This window comes from Colobus angolensis, unplaced genomic scaffold (genome assembly GCF_000951035.1).
Source record: "Colobus angolensis palliatus isolate OR3802 unplaced genomic scaffold, Cang.pa_1.0 Scaffold550, whole genome shotgun sequence".
NCBI lineage: Eukaryota > Metazoa > Chordata > Mammalia > Primates > Cercopithecidae > Colobus > Colobus angolensis.
In genome coordinates this window covers 898,016-920,801 of record NW_012119044.1, presented here as the reverse complement: position 1 = coordinate 920,801, position 22,786 = coordinate 898,016, and the positions used below count along the sequence as shown (strand labels likewise).

The following is a 22,786-nucleotide window of genomic DNA, read 5'->3' as shown; positions in this document are numbered from 1 at the left end:
TAGCCAGGATGGTCTCGATCTCCTGACCTCGTGATCCGCCCGTCTCGGCCTCCCAAAGTGCTGGGATTACAGGCTTGAGCCACTGCGCCCGGCCCAAGTTGTATTTTTCTAAACATACATAATGAACTTATTTTGTTTGCTCTTGATAATATACTATTTTATTTAATTACTTGTTTCATATGTACTATCTTATTTACATATATAGCCTACAGAAGTCATTATGGATTAACCTTACCTGATATTTCCAATGAATTCTCCATAGCATCAAGCACAAATGATCTCCTAGGACAGTGGCGGCTTCTGAGCGCACAGGAAAGTGACCAGGGAAAGAATGATTCCATCTCCAGGAATCCCTGGTGCTCTTCAGAACCCAGACAGGCCCCTGCTGGGTCATGGTAACTGAGAAGCAGATACAGTGGTCCCTACGCTGGCAACCTCAGCTGAAGAGGAACAACTCTCTCTATAATCAGGTTACCAAGAATAAAGAGCAAGTGCAAATTATTTATTTTCTTACTTTTAGATTCCTGCTAGGATAACAAAGAATTTTATATAATAAAGGGCCATGACACAACTACATAAATTTCCAAGAAAACATAAAGTCACTGGAAGAAGGGATTACAGATGAGGGCCCATTAAGAGTAAAATAGAACATCTTTTCTCTCCATGGTGGATAGCAGAGAGGCAGAGAGAAAGAGAGGGAAGGAAGCAAGAGGGAAGGAAGCAAAAAGGAAGAGGAGGCAGAAATCAGACTCATCTATAGGGAGCCATGCTCTGCACTAGGCACTTCACAAGAGTAGTGTTTTGAGTTTTGTTTTTGTTTTTGTTTGTTTTTTTATTTCCCAGGCTGAAATACAGTGGCATGACCTCAGGTCACTGTAGCCTCAGCCTCCCAGGCTCAGGTGATCCTCCCACCTCAGCCTCTAGAGTAGCTGGGGCTAAAAGCACATGCCACAATGTCCAGCTTATTTTCTGTTGCATTTTTTTCAGAGATGGGGTTTTGCCATGTTGCCCAGGTTGGTCTTAAACTCCTGAGCTCAAGTCATCAGTCCTCCTCAGCCTCCCAAAGTGCTGAGATTACAGGAGTGAGCCACAGTGCCCGGCCACAGAGTAGTCTTACTGCCATTAGTTGACTTGTTATGCTGCTTGAACCCCACTGCCTGAGCTCTCAATTTCTACCTTCTTTTCTGTCCTCTTAGATCCTACATAACTTACACAATCCAAATAATGCACCTCGTTTTCAACACAATAGCAAACTAATTCCCATTTTGCACATGGCATATTAAAGTGTACTCCAAAGCAGGACTTCTGCCCATCTCTCACATTCAATGTCACAATAGAAAGGCTTAATCACATATAAACTGCTTCTCCCAACGTTGTTTTATTTCCCAATTGTTCATTACCGTGTAGGCCACAAGAGCTAACAAAGGTTTGACAAATGAATAGAACTGCCTTTTATTTATAAGCATCTGTTGATATATTAACTACAATAGAAATACCACATTTTGGTCAGGGTGAGACAAAAAGGTAACAACCTTCAGAATCCCAACATATCATCATTCAATATTGCATTACAATTGCTGTTGAGAAGAGGTTCTGAGTGGAATAAATATGAGAAGTGGATTACTGCACTCTACTCAAAGGAAGCATTCCTACCAAATAATAACTGCAGTGATTAATATAACTATTTACGAATGCTTAGAGTATAGATGCTTGAGTAGTAGCTCACTGAATCAAAAAAAAGAAGATACAGTCTTCAAACTCACTACATTTCCTTAGAGACGACAAGGAATAAAGTAGAACTGCATGCCACGAAAATATCAAATTTTATCTTTGGCAAAAGATGTAAGGTTTTACATTATTGTCTCAAACTGCATATTCTGATACTTTTTTTCCCCCTAGACTTAATCTTGGCCTGGTGTGCCTCATTTTTATAGGACTTCTGAAACGAGAAATCACCAGCGTGGGGAGAGAACATTAAAGGCAGAGGTGTCTCTTATAAGCACAACATGTGACCAGGTAATATTGTCTGGATTAGCAGCTTTACAGCCTAACTAAGCCCTGGAGCTACAATTATCTGGTCGCATTAAACTGAAATCACCTGAAAAACTTCACACTGAACAAGCCCTTGGAAATGTCTAATCTGCCAGTTTACACTCAGAAGTGAAAGTGGAATTCAGTTGTTAAGGACAAGAAAACAAAGTTTTCTGCTAGGAAGAGTCTCACCTTAGAACCAGTATAGGGTCTGAAGACATTTCTGCAATTTCTTTTTATGCCATTCTTTCACTTTTATTTAAAAAGGAGATTTAACCTGACCATTCTCTTTCAAGCCGATGTCCCAAGTACATATGTTTGATGAGGGTACAGAAGACATAAGGAATAAAACTGCATTGCCACAGAGGGAATACACAGCTCTAGATACAAGGCTTTATGCTAATTTTAGTAAAATGTATGTATCTTTTTATATACATAAAGTTATGGCACTATATAAAGAGATCCTTAAATGTGACATACACTGAAGTCCTATTTACTGCCTGACTATTCCTTTTAAAAAATAAAAACTACAAGTAGTGGTTGTATTAATATTAAACTATCTCCAAAATTCATTTTAGTTCTTTGACTTGTAAGATAGAGCCAACTCATACACTCAAAATTAAAACCCAGATTTTAGTACCAGATTACAGTTATTTAACAGCAGATCAAAGCAGCTAATCTTAGGCTCCAAATTAGGACCTCACCACTCTCTCTTGTAACGCCTCACTTGCCTGTGGTTCCTGTTCTTCATTTGTCAATACTGATGCTGAAAATTCATTGTGTCAGGTTGCAATATATTCTATAAAACCACATTTCCCAGCTGGGCACGGTGGCTCAAGCCTGTAATCCCAGCACTTTGGGAGGCCGAGACGGGCGGATCACGAGGTCAGGAGATCGAGACCATCCTGGCTAACACAGTGAAACCCCGTCTCTACTAACAATACAAAAAACTAGCGGGGCGAGGTGGCGGCGCCTGTAGTCCCAGCTACTCGGGAGGCTGAGGCAGGAGAATGGCGGGAACCCGGGAGGCGGAGCTTGCAGTGAGCTGAGATCCGGCCACTGCACTCCAGCCTGGGCGACAGAGCGAGACTCCGTCTCAAAAAAAAAAAAAAAAACACATTTCCCAAAAGAACAACTACTTTTCTGTACAAAGATGCAATTTATGGCAATTTGGCCGTCTTATATCTTGAAGTCAAATATCAAGATTTCCAGAAAACAAAATTAAATTCTTAAACATGTACAAGTATTAAAATTCTTTATCTCATACATTATTGTTCTATTGGCCAAATTCCTATTTGGGCAAGAATTTAGGTACCCCTTTCCCTCCTCAATTAAATCAGTAAGAAAGAAATAACAAAACACTTCATTTTCTATCCCGAACTAATTTTTAATACTGTCACAAGCCTGGCAAGATTGAGAGTTGAAATTTACTCCAGAACACTTACCCTTAGTGGCAAATAGGCAAAATTCACTGTAAAATTACATGATTCTATCAAGTGGCTGTTAACTATCGAACAATATCTATGGTGAACGTATTGCTTTCCATACGGCCATTCTATTTTTCCATACCAATTAATATGTAGTGTAAAATTTCAACTTGAGATACTTATTAGTGTACAGATTTTTCTTAATGACATCATTTTATAACAATGTGTAACTCAAGTATTCACTGAGAACAGGTTTCTAAATCTTTTTTTGATGACAAGAGTTTCGTTTAAGTGTGATGGTTCATATGTGGTGTCATGAAATAGAAAGATTGGTTTGATGTACCATGAATTCCCTCTCTCAGTTTTTATAAATCTAGAAGGGTAGAGAAGGCCTAAGCTTGTGTGGACATTCTTCTCAAGAATTTGAGGTTCATAGTCAAAATTTCTGTAATTTATGAGTAAGTCATATTGTTTTGCAATTAAAAAGAAAGTGTGATACCAGGATATATCAATACATCCAAAACCACAAGTAAGATTTTTTCTTACTAGTTAAGATGAATCTAGATTTGGGCACAACTTAAAATAGTTTTGATATAGATAATGAGATTTTAAATACATGAGTGGCTCTGCCTGATTTCATTACAAAAGCCTCTTTGTTTCTATTCTATGATCTTTCAGTGAGAATTTAAAACAGAATACTTTCTCTAAATAAGAACAAAATTTGAGACAATTTAAAACAGTCTCTCACTCTTCCTGGCCAGGAGTATGTCAAGAGGGTTCCTTAAATCAGAACTAAGGTTCACACCCAGAGAATATATCAAATGAATTTCCATGAAAGACAAAAACCATACTCTGCATTTACTATTGCTGTACAAGGTATGCTCTGCGAATCAAAACTCCATTCCTAGTTTGCAGCGTTCAGGTGACCAAAGCTACCTCTGGAGAAGACACTGAAAAATGTACTTCACTTTCCCCCTCAACAGAATATTCAAGCTCATTAGGCTGCTATTCAAAAATGGTATAGTTAAGATCCCCAGCATGCAGCTCTGGCAAACAAGCAAAGTTGCCATTTGTAGAATATCAATATTCTGGATTTCCCTTCCATTTATGTTTCTAAAATACAATAAGTATTGGTTGGTTCATGAAAATTAATCAGCCACTAAAATTTGTGATTCTAATTAAAGGTATTGGGAATAAAATAAGTTTTCTTACTGTCTATAGTTTTAATTTTTAAGTGAATTTAGATACTTAGAAACTAAAAAAAAAAAATTAAAAATACCAGAAGGATCTGTTTTAATCATTTTTCACTATCCAACTCTATGAAATGAAATAATTCATGTTGTTGAGCTTGCAACTTTTTCTTTGGGCTATTCAGCTGGCCATCGAAAGTTATTTTTTGTCTGTTTTATAAAGTTATGTGAAGAATCTCAAAGATTTGCACAGAATAATAAATGTCATAAAGATGGGAGGAGTATTAATAAAATTTGAAAACCTTAAACTGAACGAATTGATTTGCAGCTATATACTGGTTAGAAGCTATTTTTGATATAGAAGTGGAGAAAAATGTTTAACCTGGTTATGGCTATAAATACTGCATCTCTTCTAAATTAAATCAATTTTCTTGATGAAACTAATTTCTTGCCTGAAAGGTATTAAAATAATTTCATTATAAAGAAAGTTTTTGCTACAGTTCTGCTCATTCCCCCACTAAAATAAATGTTTCAATGCATGTGTCATGACATGTAAACCACTTTTACAAAAAATGAGGACATTCTGAAAACACTGGAAGATAAGAAATAGACTAATATAAAAGATTCAGTTCCAACTTTCTAAATCAACATGATCTTTATTCCCAATGAGTTTTTCTCTTCTTAAACCATCGTATCCTATTGCAAACACGTATATTCACTAGTAATCAAAGAAATGCAAATGAAAACTGCAAGAAGATATCACTTTTCAACTACCCAATTGATACAATTTTAAAACAAGATCATTCTGAGTGCTAATAACTGGCAAGGTGGGGGGTGGTGCAGGGGGAAAGCAGATCCTCATGTATAGTTAGCGAGAGTGTAAACTTGTACACTTTCTGAGGGCAATTTGGCAAACTGGGTGAATATTTTAACTGTGCAAGATTTTTAGCCCAGCAATTCCACTTTCAATAATTTATCTTATATAAGTAACACTTAAGTGTATATGCACAAAAATACTCATTTGAAGTATCATTTTCCAAAGCAAATAACAGAACACAAGCCTCATGTCCATCGGGGGAATTAAGGGTATATAACAACACTTTTAAGTGAGTGAAGGAGTGTCTTTATACATAGCAAGAGGATATTAAACCAACTGTAAAAGTGTTTATCTCTGGGAAAAATGGGAGTATGAAGGTTTTTGCTTGAATTACTCTGAATATTTTTAAAAATAGATTAACATTTTACAATCAGAAGAACGTAACAAGAATTAAAAAAGAACCCCATGAACCTGGAACCCTATCTCATTTACCTGATCCTAAAACACGTATTATTTAGATAAATACATGATTTACCAGAGATGTGTTATAACAGTCTTAACAACTATTTCTCTATTTCCAGTTTATAATCTGTAAAGTTTCCTTTGTTTCATAGTGTGTATAGTGTTTAAAGTGTATTTTTCTGTACATTATGAATGTATAAATAACATTCCAATTAGGGTAATAACAGTATTTTCTGTCTTATATTTGTCTTAACTGCAACGAAGTCATTAAAAGTAGAAAGCTCAATAACAGCTTTTTAGTAATTCAAAGAGAAAAAGAATTAACACAGAAGATGCTATTCCAAATATAAACTATATTTTAACCTTGACCTATGTTGTTCTAATTAATTTTTAATCTTCTATAAATGGTCCTTCTTTTCATATCATCAGTCCACATAAGTATTACTTTTAATGTATTGTTTAGATAGAAAGTCATTCTAAAACCCTACATTGCCTCATAGAATAGCAGTATTATAGAATGATTTAACTAATCACTTATCAAAAGAAAAACAGGATTTTCATTCATTAAGTATACATGGGGTTATTATGCACTTTTAAATTTTTTCTGTAATTACTATTATAATGATACAGACTGAAAGACCCTTAGCCCAATCCCAAGGAGTCAAGTCCCAATACTAATTCAATAAAGTTTCTCCACCTAACTACACGTGGAATTTCCACCTGAGTAGAAATATTGTTAATTTTCAAATAGCCAAAAATAGCAATGATTCTTCCCGGACATAATCTAATGTAACTCTTACATTACAGTTCTGCAGTTATTCTGAATTCGAGCATCTAACTTATCAATTTGTAAGTGGAACAAGATAACCACTGATCCTGTTAGGAAGATTTAAATTTTGAATGTAGGCATACTGATAAAAATAAATAAATAAAAAGTTGGTCGTTTTACACCAATCATAATTTCCCTATTCAAGGGCAGAAAGATGAGGCTGGGAAGAAGAACGCTTTACCACTTTGCTTATTGTGCTGAAATTCTCTAACCTTGAGCCTATGTGGTTTTCCATATAATTTAGAGTAGATCCACTTAAACAACACCCGCGGGCAATTTGCTACACCTTGAATAAAGATGGCTTCCTTTGAGTTGAACTAAGACATTTGGGAAGCAAGGGGGTCTGGAGATGCATGTAAAGCGAATGCAGGCAGTTATGTACCCCGGTGGCTTCCTCTACCCTTTATACTCCCACTGGTCTTCCTTAGGCCCCTCCTACTGACTGTGCTGCATATTTCCCCCTAGGGCCTATGCACCAGCTGCAGTCCCTGGAAAATTCTTTTCCCCCTCCTCACATAGGCAGGAAAAAGGTGAATGGTTAAACACTTGGGTGCCAGCACAGGCCCCTAGGTAGGAATACTCTCAATTTCTGGTCTCCCTCTGACAACTGCAGTGAGGCACTATTGTGCCACCCTCCCTGGAAATTTGGGGAGATTAGATACATTGACAGAAGTAAAACACTCATCACAGTGCCTGGGGCAGTGTAAGAGATCAATAAAGGTTAACTATTATTATTCTCAGTTATACATATATGTATTTTTATTTATGTATGTATGTATTTATTTATTTGAGATGGAGTTTTGCTCTTGTCGCCCAGGCTAGAGTGCAATAGCGTGATCTTGGGCCTCCCAAGTAGCTGGGATTACAGGCACACACCATCACACCTGGCTAATTCTGTATTTTTAGTAGAGATGGGGTTTCACTCTGTTAGGCTAGTCTCAAACTCCTGACCCTCGGTGATCCAACTGCCTTGACCTTGCCTCCCAAAGTGCTGGGATTACAGGCGTGGGCCACTGCACCTGGCCAGTACTATCACTTTTATTATTCACCTAGTTATATCTGACTCATGTTTCAGGGAAGCCTTCCCTAAACATCCTGATTAGGTCAAATTCTCCCATGAGAGGGCTCATCACAGTGTTTACTCTTTCTTTGTAGCTTTCATCATAGTCACAATTTTACATGTCTTTGTGTAATTATTTAATTAACATTAATTTCTCTTATCACTAGACTGTGAGCTTCATGATGGCTAAGGGCATCATTTGTGTTTGGGGAGATTTGTGTTTGTGTGTGTGTGTGCTTTCTACTTACTATAGTAATCCCAACAACTAGGATAGTGCCTGGCAAAGAATAGGACTTAGAGAAATACTTCTGAATGAGTTAATAAATTAATGAATAAACTAAAAATAGGGAACAATTCTTTAAAAAAAGAAAGAAACTAAGGCAACACATGTTAAACTACTTATAAACTGGACAACCTGACTTGCCTGAAATTAAGCTGGCAAACTAATTTGATCTGCCTATAACTTGATCTTAAATTTGTCCTAAATCCTGGGCACCTTAACACAAATAGGCAGACGGGGTGACACACTTGGTGGATTAACATCTGAGTTGGGGTTTTTGCCAGCTTGGGGGTAGGGGAGAAGAACTGTGAATATGTACATGCACATATGTGTATACTATATGGCCCATGTCTAGAATTGGTTTACGTGAAAATTAGCTAATTTTTAACGAGGTTTAAAACCCAACCAGCAACAATAACAACATTTGGCAAAGTAATAACATAAAAGAAAGAGATATATCACATAGAGAATATAGAGCAGGTAAGGAAAAGATCTATGTGAATGCAGAACTCAAATTTAATAAATAAGGAGTAAAGAAATAGTAAACAGAAACAGTGAAGAAAAAAAACTTGTTAGTGAAAAAGAGAAGAAAATAGCCATTTTAGGCATTTGTGTCTTAACTTGTGAAAATTTTTACTTATCCAAGGCAGAAAATGGCTTTAATGTAGGATTGTATGTTTATTAAGTGTTTCTGTGTTCTGCCAAACACAAATATCACTGGCTAATATCAAGTGTTCATTTCAGACATAGACAAAGTTCAGTCTTTGGCCATAAAATCTATACCTTTGACATTACACCACTGGCGCGCATGTGTGTGTGTATGTGTATGTGTGTGTGTGTGTGTGTGTGTGTGTGTATATATATATATTTAAAATTTTGGTTTTAGTCTCGTTGAAATGTTTTTAAAATGTTTTCTTATAAAATGTCTTAGTTGTCACATCACATTGACTATTTTACAAATTGCTTACTTCAATTTTTTGCCTAACTTTTTTTCCTGTTGATGTTCTCAAATTATAGGCACAGGTTTTTTTTTTAAAGAGTGTTGGGAGTAAAAGATTTTATGATGGTTATATCAGTCATTGTCCATCATATTAAACCTAATGTTTCAAACTAAAAAAAAAAAAAAATTCAAGAAAATTAAAATAATAATTCAACACCAATGATTATCAACCTAGAATCATACCACCTGAGGGAAACTGTAAGAGACTAAGAGCCAGGAATACATTCTCATGTTATCAACTTTTTTTTTTTTTAATTCTGAAATTTTGGCTCTTTTTGCCTCAGTTCCTTCATATTATAAACACTGGCACGTTGGCAGCAAATCAAGTAATGACTGGAAAGTGCTTAAAGCTTAAATATTCTTGGAAGAGAAGTAGTGTACAGGTGCAAAGTAAAAGAATTTTTAAAAATGTTTCTCACAAATTGAGAAAAAATAATCATCACATTCTTTTTGGGCCATGTTTACACAAAGATAAAGTATTTTCAACACCACTATAATTGTAGGGAAATGGGCTTTCCTGGGGTTGATACTGCTCTCACTTATTTATTATTGGATACCCCAGTGCTTCCAGAAAGCGCTGAGACAGCTTATAATGAAATACAAAATAAAAAGACAAGAGGTGAATGATAAAGGGAGAGGGGATTTATGAAACAGTCATACAAAAAAACTAAGAGAACAAAAAATGCAAGGTTTCTACCCATCACTTTCAAAGGAAAAAGATGATGGCGTGTAAAAATCACATTTTAAAAAAAGAAACAAAAGCAAGCCTGTTTCTTAAGAGAAGAAAAATGTACCAGTCCTCAACGACAAGAGTGATTTATTTTTGGAGATGTCACAGAAGGGGCATTCATTCACACGACATATATTTCCTGAGTGCCTCCGATACAGTGCCAAATACTGTGCTGCGGGTAGGGACATCAGCAGGGGGAAAAAAGGCCTGATCCTTGCTGGGAGCTGTTAGCTTAGAAGAGAGATAAACACTAATCGACTAGTGGAAAAAAAAAAAAAATGACTATGTGATTCTAGACTGAGATACTTCTGGAAGAAAGGAACACAGTAGGAGGTTGGATAATAAAGAACCCTATCTAGACTGCAGAGTGAGTGAAGGTTTCCTTGAAGAAGTATGGCTTAAAATGAAATCAGTTCGAGGGCTAAGAGTTCTGGCAGCATAGGATGGGATTGGTTAGAGAGAGAGAAGAGTTTGTGCTAAGGCCCAGGAACAGGAGAGAACTTGGGGCCTTTGAGGACTAAAAGGAAAGGCCCAAGTGGCGAAGAACAGAGCCTGGTGTGGTAAGGCTGGGGGAGCTGTACAGGGGTTAGATAAGCAGAGTCTTGTGGGAGCATTACAACTTTACTCCAAAGTACTGCAATGATTATGTATTTATTTATTTATTTTTGAGATGGAGTCTTGCTCTGTCACCCAGGCTGGATAATGAAATACAAAATAAAAACACAAGAGGTGAATGATAAAGGGAGAGGGGATTTATGAAACAGTCATACAAAAAAACTAAGAGAACAAAAAATGTCTCAGCTCACTGAAACCTCTGCCTCCCGCGTTCAAGCAATTCTCATGCCTCAGCCTCTGGAGTAGCTGGGACTACAGGTGCCCGCCACTATACCTGGCTAATTTTTTTTTTTTTTTTTTTTTTTTTGTATTTTTAGTAGAGACGGGGTTTCACCATGTTGCCCAGGCTGATCTTGAACTCCTGACCTCAAGTGATCCTCCTGCCTCAGCCTCCCAAAGTGCTGGGATTATAGGCGTGAGCCATTGCACCCAACCAGCAATGGTCTCTTGATGGCTACTTTTTAAAAATGCCAGAGACATTTTCCTGTAAGCTACTTCTTATACTGTCTCAAAGTTTAGGGTCTGGGTGGAGCCTTTCTGAAGCTTATCATTCAAGATGAAATTTTACTGAGCTTGTCAGAAAATGATTGAGACGGTTCTGGGTTTAGCATCTCTCTTCAGGGAGAGAGAAATGGCAAGAACAGGATTTTCTGGAAATACACTGTTGGGGAATTGAATGGGAAGCTTGTAGAAGGGAGCTTATTTGGACATGTGTTAATTTGCCTTTGGAGGGAGAATTCATAGGGTAGCTTCCCAAGACCAACACACTCAGAGAGCCAATATTCCTGAAGGAAGCAGATTATAGTCTTCAGGAAGCTGGTCTACCAAAAATTGGAAATCACTACTTTAATGCGTTTGAAGAAAGAAACAAAACGTGCCTTTCTTTTCTTCTTCTTTGAGACTAGCTCTACTGCCCAAGGCTGGAGTGCAGTGGTGCAATCTCAGCTCCTGGGTTCAAGCAATTCTCCTGCCTCAGCCTCCCAAATAGCTTGGATTACAGGCAAGCACCACCACGGCTGGCTAATTTTTGTATTTTTAGCAGAGACGGGGTTTTACCATGTTCGCCAGACTGGTCTCTAAATCCTGACCTCAAGTGATCTGCCCGACTTGGCCTCCCAAAGTGCTTAGATTACAGGTGTGAGCCACCGCACCTGGCCCTTCTTTTCCTTTTTTAAAGCTTTGTGAGGTCCACATTCTCACTCTTTGTCCTTCGTGTTCATCCTTGGACTGTAGTTTCTTTGTTGTTCTCCCTTTCTGTATAGAGCCTGTCTTTCTAACTTTGGTAAGGTTACTTGTTTATGTTTTAAGGACATTTTGTCCTAGGTGAATATTGTATAGTCACAAAAGAAACGATAAACAGGAGAAGATCTTGCTGTTCAAATGACTGAAAGAAGATAGTATATAGAGAAAGGCTAATCATACAATGACAACCATTAGTCAAGTCACTGATTAAAAACACGTCCTTTTAGTAGAAAAAGTGCCAAAAAATGACTTGCACGGATGTATCAATCCATCATGTCCACACCATTGATCAGCTCTCTGAACTGACAATAATATTTATCCTGAAGCAGTTATTTCACACTTGCCCATCACATTACCTGGCATAGAGTAGTGCTGTGTAAATGATCAGTGTTGAAAGAAATGTATTCCTAGTACTGGGGAGGGAGAGTAAATGTGAAGAGGCCTTTCATAGGCTTGCACTTGCCCTCCTAACCTAACTCCTTTCCATTTGAAGGTTCCCCTGTGCAATCACTGGTTCTAGTCTTTAATTTGTAAGGTTGCTAAGACTTTTCCCATTCAATTGAGAGACAGCATTGGCATGCAGGATTTATCTATCCAGAGAGGAATGGGTTCAAAACAGAAATATGGGTGCATAAGTGATACATAGCACAAGCCCTTTAAAAAAATCATACCTGCTCTAGACCTTTCAGGGCAGGTTTTCATGGTGTATCTTTTTTCTAATCTTACATCTAATAGACAGCAGCCTGTAATTTTACTCATCGTTACATATGGCCTATTGACAGTTGACAACAACTTTACTCATCATTACATATGGCCATTTACAGTTGACAGCTGTCACCCAGGCAAGTTCACATACGTTGCTTCACAATCACATGGCATCACAAAGAGGGTGAGATCCCAGGCCAACATGCCATTGATCAGTCAGTAATGAACCACTGCAGCTGGAAACCACCTCACTGAAATAAAACAGATCATCCCACAGACAGTACATATAACCTAAGCATGCTGCCATTAAAATGGCACCAACCCATTCAAATTAAATGGTCTTTTATATTTCACTCAATAGTTTTAGATCACTTTTGTTCTGGTACATACTTCTGGCACTAGTGCTTTTTTTTTTCCTTTCCTATTCAAGTTGATTTCCTGCAGAAGGAAGGGAAATAGTATCATGATATTTAAACCACAAGAAAGTCCTGCTTTTAAAGACAGTGAAGCAGGCATATTTTCACATTGAGCCTCACCAAGCACTGCCATTATATTAAGTGAATGAGAGAAATCATAATAGTTAGGAAACAATAGTTATATCACAAAGATGTAAGATTCTAGAAATCCATCGAAACTGCATATTCCCAAAATCACCTCTGGTTTGAAATACAGTAGAAAAGAGTTGCTACTACTACAATGAACCAAAAGTTTATGAAGGTAAAGTTTTTGTTCTGTTTAAATTTTTAAAAAGGAATATAAATTCAAGAAGCATAATCATCCTCAATATAATTTATTCACCTAGCACATTTTATATCATTGCTGTATTTGTGCCAACCTATTCCAAGCAGGTCTTATGGAAGTGGTTTTAGTCAGTACACAAATCCCTTTGCAGCTAGTGAATTCTAACCTTATTACCCCAGCAAGAGACAGACAGTTTTTGAGACGCAGCCTAAACAAGTCAAAAGGTTGGTGTTCCATTAATACCAGCAGGAGGAGAAAATGACACTGCAGTTGTCCTTGGAACAGAGAAGCTGACAGATTTGCTGAAAGGTTCAGCCATTGTAGGATTTTGTTAAAAATCTACAGGCAACAGCATTTCGCTTTGAAGTTCTGAAACATCTTGGAAATCAAAAAGCTCAACAAAGAGTAACGGGGACAATTGAGTTTTTCAAAACTCTATTTTTATATAACTTTTAAAACATTTTGCCTAGTAATTTATGGTGTCAACTCAATCAAAGGTACAAAGTAAGTTCATTAAGAGAGATCACTGAAAGTACCCAAATAGACCTCCAATTCAGAAGACAGATGCCAAGGTCTAATAAGTTAAAATTAAATGCCCTACCTTCCCCATGGACTTTCCCAAAAACTCTAATTGAAAGGAACTTAACAGAGGCAGGCCCACAATTCTGTATATTGTATACTGGCTCTCATACTGAAGCTTCCTCCCATACAGAATGTGAAAAGTCAGATTCTAGGTCCCTTGCCCTTTAATTCCTATAATCTTTTTCAGTTAAACTTAAAATCTGAGTTGTACAGTAAAGACCAATATCCAAGACCAAATTTCCCGGAGTTGGCAACTATGTTATTCTATATGGGAAGCGTTTGGGTAGCAGCAACAGGCCGAGTGAGACAGCTGAGACTAACAAAAAAACTTACTTCTACTAAGATTTATATAATTACTGTAATTCTTCTATATAAATAACAGATCTTCATTATTTTTCTCACAAACCTGGTATTTAGGAATTTAACTTGGTTCATTCTTATCCTAATCATTTATAGACTTGATTCAACTTTAGGATTTGTCTAACTAACTGCCAAAAGTATGTTAAGATTGAACAACTATAGTCTCAAAATACATTTTAGTGATAAGATTTAGCATGGCAGGAAGTTCCTTCATTCCCTCCATTAATGTTTTGATGACCTTCTTGAATTCCCAAAATGAAATACTTTTTACATTTAATAAAACAGGTCCCATTTGCCTTATTTCTTAGGGTCTGATAGTCTATATTATACTCTAGCTCTAAATATGAGTGAAAGTTCCAGACCCTTTTGAGGAGACATCCTTCTTCTATTGAATTAGGATGGTCAGCTTTTGTATGTGTGTGTGTGTTTTTATCGGATGAAGTCTCGCTTTTGTAGCCCAGGCTGGAATGCAATGGCATGATCTTGGCTCACTGCAACCTCCGCCTCCTTGGTTCAAGCGATTCTCCTGCCTCAGCCTCCCAAGTAGCTGGGATTACAGGTGCCTGCCACCACGCCCAGCTAATTTTTGTATTTTCAGTAGAGACGAAGTTTCACCATGTTGGCCAGGCTGGTCTTGAACTCCTGACCTGAGGTGATCTGCCTGCCTCAGCCTCCCACAGTGCTAGGATTACATGCATGAGCTACCGTGCCTGGCCAGATTTTTAAAAAATATATTAATAAGGCAGTATATTTAATCACACAGCCCAATACACCTCAATATCACAAACCCAGCTATTAAAAAAAAAAAAATTCCTGCTAACAACAGAAGAGAAGATTTTTGTTAAATTTGCTAAGTTTAATATTTGTCTTTCTGCAAATCTTAATCATTTTTGCTTTTGCCAACATTACCAAATGAACAAATCTCAACAGTGAAGAAATGGTGGGAAAAGAAAGACATCTCCTGTGTACTCTCACACAAATGAGCACATTCCTAAGAAAACAGACTCATTTCCCCTCACTCTTTAGAGGAAAAACATGTCTTTTACATACATCCCAACTGTATCAGTTCTATGGAAAATTAGGAACATAATGAAACAAGTTAATTTCCTAAATGTCAGACATATAAGAATCATAGCAAAGACCTATGAAATTTTACTCTAGTATTTAAGCAAAAGCAATTGCTGTCACAATTTGCCTCACTTGCCTTCGTTTTTACATAGAGAATGTGTTTGGTTTCACAGGTAATTGGTAGCCTTGAGCACATGTAACTTACAATCACTGAATGAAAAGATTCGCTTTGGTGAATTAAAATGGAACAATTTCTCCAAAATAAAGGGGGAAAGGCCAAAAAAAAAGTTAAGGGGATTAATAGGAAAGTGTTTCATCTATTTTTGCATTTAATTTGATGTCATGAAAGCTTCAGGCATCTAAAAATATGCCTCTTTTATTCTTGTAAGTCTGCAAGATTTGGCTTTTGGAATAGAAACTGTTTAGGTGGGGAGGAAATTGTTGAATTCTGTCTCTATGCTTAAAAAAAAAAAAAAAAGAAAGGAAAAAAAAGAGGGTTGACCATAACCCGAGGCCCCAGCTCCTGCAGAGTGCCTGTTGTTATGAAAGCAAGGTGCTCCACACGATCTAATCATAGCACTAAACCTTGTTACAAGCCCTTTTACAGCTCCAATATCTAGGTTACATGGAAACACGCTGGAGAGCCTCCTTGTACTATGAAATAAATGTCATTCTGACTGGCATCCTCTCTTCCAGCAAGTAATTTCCCTCTGCTGATAAATCGATACAGCAAAAACAAATGAGAGCGTACAATGGGCACAGTGAGGATTACATTTTTATTCATTTCAGAGCCCCTGCAGCCAAGTTTTTTAAGCACAATAGCAGAAAATGATGCACTTGAGCTAGGAAACAAGAGATACACAGACACTGAGATAAGAAAAGAAAGACAAAAAAGAAAAGAGGGAAAAAGTGGGAACAAAGAGAAAGCCAAGAGAAAGGAGGCAAGCGTATTCCTGCCAAGCAGCTCAGACATAAACTTTTGTTTGAGAGAAACATTAATACTAGAATTCTTGTTCAGCTCCTGATAAAAATCGTCAGAGAAGCACGTGCACATTTTTTTTTTTTTTTACTTCTTTTTCCTGTAAGTTTCCAGATAATTTGAAAGGGATCTAAGATTCAACTTTTACTGATTAATCATTGATACCAACATAGATACAACATAGGATCTTACCTAGAAAATAAAAACTAATCTAGAAAATCCGACACTAGAAATAGTAGAAAAGACACCATTGATCTTTATTCATCTTTGGAAGTACTCTCAAGTCATTTATATTTTTCACTGTCTTTAAAGCAAAGATGGAAAGGGCAAACGAAAGAAAAGCAAGAGCACAGTTACTATTTGTAAGAGGTGTGGGAAAGCCCCATATAAACACATTTTAAGATGCTAATTGTCTAAGTCTCAATATAATTGAATGGGTTATCATGCAGAAGGAATGTGGCGCACATTGTAAAGTGAAAATTTTAAGACATTCTGTCTTTTGAAGGCAAAATGGAAAAGACCATCTCATAAAACCTTGAAAACCCCAAATTTCCTGTGAAAGGATGGCGTTAGGTTTCCTGTTATTTACTATGGCATTTAACTCTTCTTAAGGCAATGGAGGTGAAAATGAGAGAATTCTGAAGTCTTAATAAGGCTTTATAGTCAATATGCTCTTGTAATCCTTCAGTTCCAAAACAATTCTTGGGCAAGTTACTTAACTATCTGTGTCTGAATTTCCTCATCTATAAAAATGGAGATGATGGTAACAGTAAGTACCTCTCTGTTTTGGGAAGAATTAAATGAATTAGTACAAGTGCTTAGAACAGTTCCTGACTCCTAGTGAGTGCCACATAAGTAATGACCATCATCATCATCATCTCATGATCATCCATTGCTTCCAAAGCTACAGTTTGGGTGTTGTCAAAATTTTGTTTGATCTACAAGGTAACAATGCATTCACAGAATATATTCTTAGTACTACTGCACAATACTGAACTAGATGGATTATGGGTCTCATCGGGACATAATTTTAAAACATTCTGAACTGTTCTGTGATATCCCAGAGTCAATATACTCTCTTGGTGGTCACAGGAAGGGCAAGTTAGAAAATGTATCACTAGTAAAATCCATTAGTATAGATGCTCCTTGATTTGTGAGGGGGTTATGTCCTCACAAACCCATTGTAAGTTGTAAAAAATAGTCAAAAATACATCTAATACACCTAATCTACCAAACACCATAGCTTAGCCTCACCTTCCTTAACCATTCTCCGAACACCTATATTAGCCTACAGTTGGGAAAAAATCATCTAATACAAAGTCTTTTATAATCAAGTGCTGAATGTTTATTGTAATTTATTGAAAATTGTACTGAAAGTGAAGAACAGAAGGTTGTATGGGTGCTTGAAGTACAGTTTCTATTGAATATGTATCACTTGGGTTATCAAATAGAAAAATTTTAAGCTGAATTATTATAAGTTGGGGACTGTCCATATTCTTTTTTCTTTGGGTTAGTAAAATATATATATATATTTCCTATGACTTTTTCAATGATAATTCAAAGACAGTATTTAATATATTGTAATGTTACTTATGATCTTTCTCATTTGGTCTTTAATTTGATATTCTTCTTTCTCGAAGTCTTTTAAGAACTTGGATTAGTGTCAGCTTCTAGTGTCTCCATCATTCATAACTGTACTGTGTTGGTCCACCCACTTTATTCCTAAAGAAGAGGTAAGAAACAGAAGAGGAGATCATAGTGGCTCTTCAACTATTAATATACCGCAGACTTCAATAATAAATGAAGACAAACAAGAAAAGAAAGCAATGCAAAAAGAATGGTACTGACCTCTTTCTCTCCTGAACCATCGATAAATCAAGGGTAGGTAAAAGCCTAAATCAGTATTTCTCCAGTTTTTCACTATCATATTCCCCAATAAGCCATTTTAAATAGTTTTGCCTAATCACCCAAATATGAAATGTTAATGCCCTAGGTATACTGTGTGTGTATACGTATCTTTGCTGTCTACACAAAAAGAGTAAGCTTTTGCTGTCTCCAAGAAGCTGCCTTTTGACAATATATAGATTAATTCTTAGGAAAACAGCTTTCCCCTTATTAGAAATATTGGGTCCAACATCATTGAGAAGGCAGGCTGAAATTCACTGTTGTAGTTGCATGGTTTGCATGTTTTTAGCAAACCTTTAAGCACTACTCTATAGCTGTATAATTTATCTTACCCCAATTCCAAAGCAGTACTTTGAGGGTGTAAGAGATATGACAGTTTGTGAAAGATGCTTGACAAACTACAAAGCAGTTTAAGGATAAGAAATAACGGGAATGGAGAGTAAAGTGGAATTGTTTCCAATTAAAGCAGCTAGGGAATTAGGTAGGTGGAATGTAATTATCTGCATTGGAGTTTGGCCAGGCTTCTCGACTCGGAAGAAAATGCTCTGTGATCTTTAATGAATACAGAGGTAGGTCCAAGTTTAACATCTCATCCAAAAAATGAAATAAGATTTCTAAGTCCTTCTTTCCCGGAACATAAGTGGCATTCTTCTTTAACGAATTTGAAACTGCTTATAAGTTCCATACTTCAATTTAAAATCATTATTTCATAAAGCCATGACTGCTGAAATGGGGAGTGTTGGAGAAAAGACAGTAAAATGGCTCCAGCAATCAATAAAAGAGGCTCAATGGCAAATAAAAGTGAAATCTGTGGCATTTTAAACCACAAGTTGTTAAGTCATACCAAAATATATCAAAAACTGAACAAGTTGGTTAATGTTTTCTTAGTTACCTAAAGAAGGAATTTTTAAAACAGGTTAGTTTGCTCAAAGTGTGCAAACCTTCCCCAATGACTGAGCTGCCAAAGCAGTGTAATGAAAACTGATAAGCTATGCAAACTTGGGAAGCCCGAGATGTGTGGCCGATAAATGTAAGCAGACATTATATCTTTCATAATCAGTGCAGAAGAAAAATGTGAACAGAATAAATGCTTGAGAAATATCATAGATTCCATTAGATGCAAAGATTGAAGTGTTAGACACCTTTTAGCTCAACTTTCATTTAATTTATGGCTTTCCATTCTGTAGTCTGAAGGGACTGAAAAATTCATTCTCTAATTTTTTCCCCTTTCATGGCTTGACCACGAAGATGAAATTGGGGTACTTTAATTACCATTCAGAGCCAAAGGCTTGCCCTTTGATATGGAAATCCCACTTCTGCGACCGCCTTTTCCCGGGCCCTTCTCCTTCCAGTTGCCCAACAGGAATTTTAAGCAGCTTTGTCACCAGCTGATAGGGAAAGCTAACTGTAGCTCTTTTCTATTAAGTTTTGTTTTAAGTTACACTACCTTTCTTTCACCAGATTGGAAGAGCTGAAAATGAGGGAGGGGGACAGAGAGAGAGGGAAAGAGAGAGAAGAGGGGCAGGGTGGGTGGGGAATGACTGACTGACTATCCATTAGAGTTGCAGAATTATAGTTTCTCCCCTGTCAGCATGAAGTATGGCCCACCCTGCACAAAGCCTCTCACTTTAAACACACACACAGAGCATAAACCGATGAAAACTGCCATGTACAGTTACCCCGTTATTGTCATCTGCCTGCTGCATGACTCCCGGCTTTGCTATAATTATTAATTGCACTTGTCAACTGTCATTAATTCCTCTTTAGCATCCCTGTCTTTGAGTAATTAGACAGAACAGCCTCACTGAGCCCATTGTTTAGAGCCTCTTGAAAGAGCCCACTGGGCTTTCTGCGGAGAAAACCATCAGGAATACAATAGAGCACTTCTGAGTTAACCCTTTGGAAGTGTGAATAGAAGGGAAAGTGCTTTCACAGGTTTGGGTGGCCCCGCTTTGGTTTCTGGGTGCAGAAAGTCATGGCCAGACACCTAATAAATGGAACCATGTTTTAAATGTTTCTTTCCTGTAAAGAAGGGTATTTAAGTTGAATGAAAAGTCAGAGAAGGACCTTAGAAAAAGCATAATTTCCTAATTAACACCACTCAATTTTTAATGATTTTCTAATTTGATTGTATGTTTTGTATTTTGGAAGAAACAAAATTTTCAGAAATAATATCATCCTACATTTGTTATATACATTTACATGTATAACATATAGATGCATACGCAAATATGCATATATTATGCACAAAATTGTTCCTTTCTGATTTCTGTAAGTCATAAACATTTTAGAAGAACAAGATTGAAGCTCTAGTTTTTTGTTTGTTTTGTTTTTTTCTGAGAGGAATCTCGCTCTGTTGCCCAGGCTGGAGTGCAGTGGTGTAGTCTTGGCTCACTTCATCCTCTGCCTCCCAGGTTCAAGCAATTCTCCTACTGTGGCCTTCTAAGTAGCTAGGATTACAGGCACACGCCACCACGACTGGCTAATTTTTGTATTTTTAGTAGAGTTGGGGTTTCACCATATTGGTCAGGATGGTCTCGAACTCTTGACCTTGTGATCTGCCCACCCTGGCCTCCCAAAATGCTGGGATTACCGGCATGAGCCACCACATCTGACCAAAGCTCCAGTTTTTATTTAAACCTTTTTCCAGCCTCCCACAGAAGAATCCAGTTGATGATGCTTTTAATTGTACAACTAGCACCTCTGACAACATGGTTTTATTTTCTTTTAAAACCCCTACTCTGGTTGGGCACCATGGCTCACACCTGTAATCCCAGCACTTTGGGAGGCCGAGGCAGGTGGTTCACGAGGTCAAGAGATCGAGACCATCCTGGCTAACATGGTAAAATCCCCTCTCTACTAAAATACAAAAAATCAGCCAGGTATGGTGGCGGGCACCTGTAGTCTCAGCTACTCGGGAAGCTGAGGCAGGAGAATCGCTTGAACCCAGGAGGCGGAGGCTGCAGTGACCTGAGATCACGCCACTGTACTCCAGCCTGGTAACAGAGCAAGGCTCTGTCAAAAACAAACAAACAAACAAACAAAAAACACAAAAACACCTATTCTGAGAACTTGAGAACTAAGCCATATTTGGCTTTGGAGCCTTGGCCCTTAAACATTCCCTGAATTTAGCCAGTCTCCCCCGTTTAAAACAAAACAAACAAACAAACAAACAAACAAAAAGTGAGCTACATGGTTTACCTTTGAGCAGTAATTAAAAATGGGAATTACTGTTATCATTTTAAATGACATCATGCATAAAGAAAGCACTTGAAAACTGTTAAGTAATATAAAATGTCATTGTTATTTATCACCATTGGCTAATAAAACTAAATTCTGTTAGCCATTTTCTAATAACAACCCTCTTAATAATATGAAAAAGTTACCTGTTATTTGTTAGAAAGTTACCTGTTATTTGTTAGAAAGCCCTCCTGTAGAAAAGCTTCTTGATCTAGCTGTTCCAGTAAAAAGCAAAAATCATAAGAATTTCTCTTGAAGAATATTCAGGTCTATGGAGTTGTGGAAAATAAACTAAAGTAAACTTGATCACTAGGAATCATTAGAGCTATTTCCTGTATTATCTTAGCTACAAGATTTTTTCAGATACTAGGTGAGTGCTTTTTAGCAATAATAACATATACTGAAGTCTAGATATGTACTCTATGTACTTTATATACATTAATTCATTTAATGTCCAAATCTCTGTGAAATAGGTACTATTATCTCAATTTTAGAGATGGAAAAACTAAGCAACAAGTAGTTACAGAAGTTGTCCATGATCGCACTGTTAGACAACGGCAGTCAAGCTCTGGTGAGCCAAAGGCTCCATTCTTAACCACTCTTCTAGGCCACCTCTCCAGGATGGAAGACACTCTCTTTTTAGGTTGCCATTCAATAGGTAATGTATCTAGATTTCTGGCGGTGTTTCCTACAGAGCAAATTAGATTAATGTACCTTTAGGTTGGTGCAAAAGTAATGTTTGTCATAAAAGTATGTTAAAAATGTGTTGAACATCTTAGGAACTTGGCATTCTATATATTCAATGTGGAACAGTGTTGGGGAGCACAAGTGAGAGACAGAAAGACAGCGAGCCAGAGAGCGAGCAAGCGAGCGAGAGTGCACACATGAGTTTTGCAAATGTTGTAGACTAGCTATTCTCGGGCACTGTTATTGTGTGTAAATATTAAGCTAAACTAAGAAAAACATGTTTATACATTGTGTGTATATGTTTACATATACATGCATATTGAGCTATTAACATAGTTCAATGCATTTTTTACTGCGTATTTATTGCATATGTAGACTGTGCTAAGTATGTAAGGTACAGAGGGAAATAGAAAAACATAAATTGTGATTCCTAAGTACAAGGCATTTTCAAAGTTACTGAAGATCAAATTTTGAGAACCATACAATTAACACACTACAAAATGCTAAATGGAATATGATCAATGAAATAGATTAAATGAAACAGCTAAGATCAATAACAAGCAGTTACAGGGAAGAAAATTTTGACTTATTAAAAGGAAAACTTTTCTAAGTATTATATGTGTCCAACAATATACATCAGGCTGGCTTGATAAGTAATGAATACTCATTACTAAAACATTCAAGTTGGGTGATGATCTATAAAAGAACAAAATAAAAGAATTTCTATAGTCGGTGGGACGTTGAAACAGCCTAAATACTGTTAGTGTCATCGTGTAGATTTTAGATTCCATAATTCCAAAAAATGAGTTCAAACATGTAAAATACTTTAGTAAGGG

General features: G+C 37.0%; 1 protein-coding gene and 1 long non-coding RNA gene across 3 annotated transcripts in view; one reads left to right on the top strand and one right to left on the bottom strand.

The window, feature by feature from the left end:
• The window catches only part of LOC105525719, a 15,842-nt gene extending 15,441 nt beyond the window's left edge, over positions 1-401 (top strand). The window contains exon 5 of the long non-coding RNA XR_001003967.1: positions 263-401. This is a non-coding gene — a long non-coding RNA (uncharacterized LOC105525719). The remainder of the gene's footprint in view (positions 1-262) is intronic.
• SOX5 (SRY (sex determining region Y)-box 5) overlaps positions 1-22,786 on the bottom strand; it is a 1,042,185-nt gene that overhangs the window by 710,046 nt on the left and 309,353 nt on the right. The gene's annotated exons all lie outside the window — the stretch shown is intronic.